The sequence below is a fragment of the Ursus americanus genome, chromosome 6 (genome assembly GCF_024610735.1).
Source record: "Ursus americanus isolate L20-20 chromosome 6, mUrsAme1.1.p, whole genome shotgun sequence".
NCBI classification, from domain to species: domain Eukaryota; kingdom Metazoa; phylum Chordata; class Mammalia; order Carnivora; family Ursidae; genus Ursus; species Ursus americanus.
In genome coordinates, this window is record NC_142132.1 from 45,720,396 (window position 1) to 45,727,776 (window position 7,381).

Here is a 7,381-nt window from a genome sequence, read left to right on the forward strand (position 1 = left end):
TTCATTAGGGATGCAGTTTTCCTTTAAAAATGAGCAACAGCCTGATGACATTGAAAGCAGAAATACACAACAGATAAGGTGGTTCAATAAGGCCTGTGCATTTCGTTTATCTATTGGGACTGACTGCAGAAGGAGAGTGCCTTGGAATCTGTTAATGTCAATTAGCCAAATCTGAAGGATGGCTGATTACCTATTCTAACAGGGAATCTCCCAAGACCTTGATTTAACAGCACATAAAGCTTGAGAATTTTTACTAGCTCTGAAACATGGTACAATTTTACAAACTACCTTATCTTTGTTCTTACAGTCAGATTGTCCTGTTTAGCAACCAGTGGAAATGCTCAACTTCAGGCAGTTCTGTGGCCCCTTGTTTGGATAAAATGAATTCTACCATAGCTGAAATATTTTCTGAAATCATCACACAGAGGTAAGGGTCAGGTTTCTTCCACCTTTATCAACACTGAGCACAAAATAGGCAGAACAGAAGATACTGATAACACTGAACGTGTTTATAAAACCTCAATTTGCACAGAAAAAAAGTATTTTCATTGTTTTTCTCATTATATAAAACAAGTTAAAAAGGGAAAATAAAACCTTGGCTTAAAAGAGTCAGACGGGTGCGGTGCCTGGGTGGCTCAGTCAGTTAAGCAACTGCCTTTGGCTCAGGTCATGATCCCAGGGTCCTGGGATCAAGCCCTGCATCAGGCTCTCTGCTCAGCGGCAACTCTGCTTCTCCTTCTCCATCTGTGATCTCTCTTGCTTTCACTCTCTCTCAAATAAATAAATAAAATCTAAAAAAAAAAAAAAAAAAGAGTCAGACAGGGGTGGTTGAAAAGACATCCTGGGTTCTGACCTGATTTATGATGCTGGGCCAGCAAGACCATATCCAAATCAGCCACTTGCGCCCCTTTTCCTTGTCTTTGTAGGAAACGACTTCTCCTCACATCCCAGACCACCAAAGTGAATCAGCATCTTTGGCTAAATGTCAAATCTTTGCCACACCATTTAGGAAGATTAGGCTCTGTCTCCCCAGCCCTCTCATTGTAGTGGCCATAGTAGATGTCATACCCTCATACTCCATGCATATAGCCTCCCTGAATCCTCACTGCAGGATGGGCGCAAGTCCTAGGGAATCTGCATAATTTAGTGAACAGTGGTGGATGGACATGCTGCTATTAACCATTGAATATTTGAGGTGTTTGACTGAAACATAAATTGAGGCTTAATTGGGGCACATTTACAGTACTTTATTGGGGAGCGTGGTTATTTCCATTACCTCCAATGCAATCTTCACAATTACTTTCTGAAGTATGTATTCTTATTCTCTTTTTATAAATGACTTAAATAACTTCTCCATGTCCCATCTAATAAAGGGTTCGTATCCAAAATATATAAAGAATTTATACAAATCAACGCCCCAAAACCAAATAATCCGATTTAAAAATGGGCAGACACATGAATAGACATTTCTCCAAAGAAGACCTACAGAGGGCCAACAGACACATGGAAAGGCGCTCAACATCACTCATCATCGGGGAAACGCAAATCAAAACCACAATGAGGTATCACCTCACACCTGTCAGAGTGGCTAAAATAAAAAATACAGGAAACGACAAGTGTTAGAGAGGATGTGGAGAAAAAGGAACCCTCTTGCACTGTTGGTGGAAATGCAAATTGGTGCAGCCACTGTGGGAAACAGTATGGACGTTCCTTAAAAAATTAAAAATAGAACTATCCAATGATCCAGTAATCACACTGCTGGGTATTTACCAAAAAAATACAAAAACACTAATTCGAAGGGATATATGCATTCTGACGTTTATAGCAGCATTATTTACAATAGCCAAATTATGAAAGTGGCCCAAGTGTCTACTGATAGATGAATGGATAAAGAAGAAGTGATATGTGCATGTGCATATAAATATGCAATAGAATATTACTCAGCCATCAAAAAACCCCAAAATCTTGCCATTTGCAAAGACCCGAATGGAGCTAGAGAGCATAATCCCAAGCAAAATAAGTCAGTCAGAGAAAGAAAAATGCCATATGATTTCATTCATGTGTGGAATTTAAGAAACAAAACAAATGAGTTAGTGGAAAAAGAGAGAGAGAGGCAAACCAAAAAAAAGACTCTTAACTATAGAGACCAAACTGATGGTTGCTAGAGGGGAGGTGATTGGGGAGGATGGGTGAAATAGGTGATGGGGATTAAGGAGTGAAGTTGTCGTGATGAGCACCGGGTGATGTATAGAATTGTTGAATCACTATCTTGTACACCTGAAATGACTATAGCACACTATGATAACTATACTGGAATTAAAATAAAAATTTAAAAAACAATTTAAAAAATAAATAACTTTTCCATGTCCTGCTATTAAGTGGCGGAGACACTTGAAACAAAGTCTGTGTTTATTGGCCCTAACTCTTCTCAAATATCATTTCTTTGCCTCCGCTTACAGTGGTTCTGTACTGAGCTCTGTACTCTAAATTGACAAATCTCACAGAAAAGGATAATGATGCTGTCACATGACTAAAAGGAGAAGCCACCACTGAAAAGGGAAAAATATAAAGGAAGAGAAAAGGAAGGGCCTTCAAATAAAGAATTAAAATGTCAGACCTCAGCAAATCTAGTTTATAACTTTTATTACATTGTCTATATATTCCTTATTACACATAAATGTCAAAAATAATTATAGTTCATCATAGTCGTAATACATCGTGTAATAATAAAAATGCTTTTGACAGCAGTGTTTATGTTTTCAATAATTTTGCAGAAAAAGCATTGTTATTATTATTATTATTTCCTCTTTATAAATGAGGAAACCAGTGCTCAGATAGGTGAAGTGATTATTTGCTAATGTTTATATACTGAGCAAATTACAGAATCAAGATTTGAGCTCAGGTCCTCTGACTCCAAATAGTAGATACATTTTCCTTTCTTGCCATCTCCTCCTATAATAAAGGAGCTTCTCTCCGGTGAGGGGACTAATGTTTTCCTAGGTATAGAATTTAGTGCAAGACAATAGGCCAAAGCTTCCAGACCATTTTGCCAAAGAGAACTAAGGAGTTTGTGCTGTGGGAGCATCACTGGGTACCCGAGGCTTAATAAGAATAAGGAATTTGGGACTGAAAGCTTATTTTTAAATGTGATTGCAGCAAATTATATTGGAAATTTTTATGTTAATTTGCCTTTGTATTTTGGAGCAGTCAAAAAATTTTCCTTTAGTGATAGAATAACCTAAATAACAGAAAAGTCTTAGAATAATAATTCAAGTCATCTTTATGTGGTGTTTTCTATTCTGTCTTATGGTATTTACAACAATACTGTCTTACAGTATTTACAACACAGGGTTTGACAAATTATATCATTAAGAATTATGTGGGTGACTAGCTTTTACTATGTTTATATTTCCTACTTCTAAATTAATGGATCCTGATTTTATAAAGGGTACTATTATTAAGATTGCAGAATTGGACATACTGATATAAAAATTAATCTAAAAATTTAATTTTTTCTCCTTTTAAGACTACATTTGGGTTAAAAATTTAGCAAAAATAGATAATAAAAAACACACTTAAATTTCAACTATCTTAAAAAAACATTAACAATCACTATAAGGTAAACACAATGTTTTTCTTTATTTCTCTTTTTTCTCACTGGAGTATAGTTGACATTCAGTGTTACATTAATTCCAAGTGCACAACATAGTGATTCAACAACTCTATACATTATGCAATTTTTGCAAGTGTAGCAATCATCTGTCACCATACAATGCTATTAAAATATCATTGACTATATTCTGTATGCTGTGACTTTCACCCCCCTGAGTTATTCCTTCCATAACTGGAAGACTTACTTCCTACTCCCTTCACCCAGTTTTCCATCCTCTGACCCTCTTCCCCTCTGGGAACCATAAGTTTTTTTCTCTGTATTTATGGGTCTGTTTCTGATTTTGTTTGTTTGTTTGTTTGTTGGCTTGTTGATTTGCTTTGCTTTTTAGATTCCACATATAAGTGAAATCATACAGTATTTGTCTTTTTCTATCTAACTTATTTCACTTAGGATAATACCCTCTAGGTCTATCCATGTTGTCACAAATGGCAGGATCTCATTCTTTTTTGTATGGCCGAGTAATATTTCATTGCATATATATACCCTATCTTCTTTATCTATTCATCTATCAATGAACACTTGGGTTGCTTCCATATCTTAGCTATCATAAATAATGCTGCAATAAACATATGGGTGCTTATGTCTTTTCAAATTAGTGTTTCACTTTCTTTGGGTAAATACCCAGTAGTGGAATTACTGGATCCTATGGTTTTCCTATTTTTAATTTTTTGAGAACTCTCTGTACTGTTTTTCACAGTGGTTGCACCAAATTGCATTCCTACCAATGGTACATGAAGGTTCCTTTTTCTCCACATCCTTGCCAACACTTGTTATTTCTTGCCTTTTTGACATTAGCTATTTTGACTAGTGTAAGGGAATATCTCATTGTGGCTTTGATTTACCTTTCCCTGATGATTAGTGATGTTCAAAGTTTTCATATGTCTATTGGCCATCTGTATGTCTTCTTTTTCTTTATCCATTTCCTTAGTTTTTAACCTAAATAGTAATTGCGTTAAAAAGAATTAAGGAATATCTTGTAAATGAAAAAAAACGATGTCTCAAATGAAAAAAACAATGTGTCAAACTTAGATGCTGTTATTAAAATGATCACTATTGATCTCTTAAAAACTGTTATATGATACTAAGCTCACATGTAGAAGACTACTGCATGCACAAAAAGCCCATTATCTTCCTTGAGGGATGATGGTTAAGATGGTAATGATATGTACTTGGTCAAGACACACTTGAATGAAACCTGTCATCTCAAATAGGAGTTCTTTTTTTACTAAGCTTTTATAATAAGGCATTTTAATTGTACACATGAAATTGCAAGAAAATGTAATAACAGCAATTAAAAGATTCCATTTAGAATGGCATGAGAAAGACACTGTGGAATCTATTAATTATAAGTTCTAGTCATGCTGTTAGAAAAATGGAAGGGAAGTCAAGATTCTTCTCAAAGATGACTCTTGTCTCCCTCGATAGTTGCTCTAGAAAAAAGATTTTTAAATAAAACTACACAGAAACATATTGTTTGTTAAAATATTTGGTTGTAATTTATATTAGAATTAAACAAATGACTTGAGACTGCAGATGTGGACAGCAATTTCTGAGAATAAGCAATTTAAGTAGTGATGTTTAAATGTCATTGTGGGCAGCAGTTCAGAAATAATTCTGCACCTTGCTGCTCGGCAAGGCATTTTTCTCAAAGAATTAAATGTATTAGAGTTGTTGTGGTTAGACTAGAAACACAAACTCTTACTAACACCACAATGTTACTGTCTTTATTTAAGCCTGTATACATTTGTATTTCTATTGATTTTCAAATAATCACCAAAAAAACCCCTTTGTAATATTGATTTCTTGAAAAGCAATGATATAACCTACCACTGATATTTTCACATAGCAACGAAAGTAGCTCTTGATGCAAATTTACTGGTCTGTACACAATTTGACTACTTCTTAAGCATTAGTATGTTATTACTGAGAAATAAAAATTGACATTTTTTTCTCTTAGCTTTGAGGTATATAGCTGGCATCAGCTTAAGTTTATTGTACTATCTCCCCGAGCAGGTATTAGTTTAATTTTTCCTGTCAGTATTTTTCAGAAAATATAAGGCATGTTTCACATAATAAGTGTTTTTTCCTACAAATGTAGACTTGTGAATAGACTCATTGGACATTAGATGGGTCAAAATCCAAAATGAAAGATGTAAATGTTACAGCAAATGTCCCTTACATACCAATTTCTTTATTTAAAATTTCAACTACAGGGGCGCCTGGGTGGCACAGCGGTTGGGCGTCTGCCTTCGGCTCAGGGCGTGATCCCGGTGTTATGGGATCGAGCCCCACATCAGGCTCCTCCGCTATGAGCCTGCTTCTTCCTCTCCCACTCCCCCTGACTGTGTTCCCTCTCTCTCTCTGGCTGTCTCTATCTCTGTCGAATAAATAAATAAAATCTTTAAAAAAAATAAAAATAAAATAAAATTTCAACTACAAATACAGCTCTAATAACATAAGACTTTAATATATGTGTTTAATATATGTCAGTTGCCTTAAGGCTCCTGTCCTCCCCTAAAATTCATTTTGCCCAGCTGTCTATCAAATGAACTCACATTGCAATCATCAAAATGGTAGAGTAGAAACCAAAACTTTACCCACTAGGACAATTATTAATTTGTCAAAGACTGTCAGAATCACCTTCTTTGGAGCTCTGGAATCTAAACAAAAATTTACAACAACCAGAGGTATGTTAAAGGAGGTAAGATCCTTTAACATTGGCAGAAAATAGACGAATACATCAATGAAACATAATAGGGAACCTAGAAATTAGCTCACACAATAGTGCCAATGATCTTTGACAAAGGTTGAAAAGCAATTCAATAGAACAAAGATAGTCTTACAACTAACAGTGCTGGGACAACTGGATAATCACATGCAAAAAGTGACTCTAGTTATCAACATTACACCTTTCACAAAAATTAACTCAAAATGGATCATAGACAAAAATAAAACACAGAATTGTAAAACTTCCAGAAGGTGATATAGAAGAAAATTTATGTGACCTTGGATTTTGCAATGTATTTTTAGATATAACACCAAAAGCAAAGCCATAACAAAAAGTTAATTTGGACTACACTGAATGTAAATACATATGTTCTGTGAAAGACACTGTTAAAGAATGCAAAGATAAGCCACAAACTTAGAGAAAATAATTACAAAATAGGTTTCTAATGAAGGACTTGTGTCTAAAATACACAAAGAACTCTTGAAACTTAACACTAAGAGAAATGAAAAACCCCACTGGAAAACAGGCAAATGATCTGGATAGACACCTCACCAAAGAACATATGTAGATGGCAAAGAAGCATACGTAAAGATGCTCCACATCGTATGGTTAATTGATTTCTGACAAAAATGTCAAGATCATTCAATGGGTAAAAAACAGTCTTTTCAACACATGTTTCTAGGACAACTGGCTATCTGTATGAGAAAGAAAGAGGTTTGACCCCATGATGATTAATTTTATGTGTCAACTTGGCTAGGTCTTTGTACCCAGTTTGTGGTCAAATACCAGTCTAGATATTGTTGTGAAAGTACTCCTAGACACGATTAATATTTGAACCAGTAAACTTCGAGTAAAGAAGATTATCCCCCATAATGTGAATCAGCCTCATTCACCAGTTGAAGGCCTTAAGAGAAAAGATTGGTTGTCCCTCAAGTAAGAAGGAATTATGCTTCAGTCTACATTCAAGCCCCAGCATTTTA